We start from the raw sequence: 1,414 nt of genomic DNA on the forward strand, positions 1-1,414 counted from the left end.
GCAGTGGAAGGAATACCTCAAGGATCTCCTTCCACAATTTAAACACACCACTTGCCAGTGATAATGCAAAATGATGAGAGTGTCCAAAACCTCAGTTTAACACTTGCTACAGTCAAATAGGTCTGTGCCCAACCAGTGCTTTGTTAGCTCACACTGGTGCAACTTGGAGCAGTTTTTATGCAAAATACAGGCAAAACCACCCCACACCCAAGTCTGTTCCCACTTCAATCAGAGTTCCGAACACAATTAATAATAACATAAAGGAATAATTCTGCAACTGAGTTTCACAGCGTCGAACTCTGATACGAACGGCATCAGCTTGATGAAGTAGAGAGTTACTGAGAATTGCTTGAATGTCAGGGTACTGGAGAGAATTCAACTGATAATCAAACCTTGGATTCAGGAGGAACAATGCAGTTTTCATCCTGGCAGCAGAACACTGGGCCAGCTCTATACCCTCTTCAGGGTGGTGGAGGGTTCATGGGAGTTTGCCTAACCAGTCCACATGTGTTTTGTGGATCTGGAGAAGGCATTCAACTGTGTCCCTCGCGGCGCCCTATGGGGGGTGCTCTGGGGGTACGGGGTCCGGGGCCCATTGCTAAGGACTGTCTGGTCCCTGTATGACTGGAGCAGGAGCTTGATTCGCATTGCCAGCAGTAAGTCTGACTTGTTTCCGGTGCATGTTGGACTCCGGCAGGGCTGCCCTTTGTCACCAGTTCTGTTCATTATTTTTGTGGACAGAAATTCTAGGTGCAGCCAGGGGCCGGAGGGAGTCCGGTTTGGGGACCACAGGATCTCGTCTCTGCTTTTTGCAGATGACGTTGTCCTGTTGGCTCCATCAAACCAGGACCTTCAGTGTGCACTGGGATGGTTTGCAGCTGAGTGTGAAGCAGAGGGAATGACAATCAGCACCTCCATGTCCAAGGCCGTGGTTCTCAGTCAGAAAAAGGTGGATTGCTCTCTCCGGGTTAGGGGCGAGTTGCTCCCTCAAGTGGAGTAGTTTAAGTATCTCAGGGTCTTGTTCATGAGTGAGGGAAGGATGGAACAGGAGATTGACAGGGGGATCGGTGCAGTTTCTGCAGTAATGCGGTCGATGTACTGGTCTGTCACGGTGAAGGAGGTGAGCTGTAAAGTGAAGCTCTCAATTTACCAGTCGAACTACGTTCCAACTCTCACCTATGGTCATGAGCTTTGGGTCATGACCGAAAGAATGAGATCACGGATACAAGTGGCGGAAATTAGTTTCCTCTGGAGAGTGGCTGGGCGCACCCTTTGGGATAGGGTGATGAGCTCAATCACTCAGGAGGAGCTCAGAGTAGAACCGCTGTTTCATCTGTTTCAGATGCCTCCTGGGCACCTTCTTGGGGAGCTCCTGGCATGTCCTACTGGGAGGGGGCCCCGGGGAAGACCTAGG

Source organism: Monopterus albus, unplaced genomic scaffold (genome assembly GCF_001952655.1).
Source record: "Monopterus albus unplaced genomic scaffold, M_albus_1.0 scaffold127.1, whole genome shotgun sequence".
Taxonomy (NCBI): Eukaryota; Metazoa; Chordata; class Actinopteri; order Synbranchiformes; family Synbranchidae; genus Monopterus; species Monopterus albus.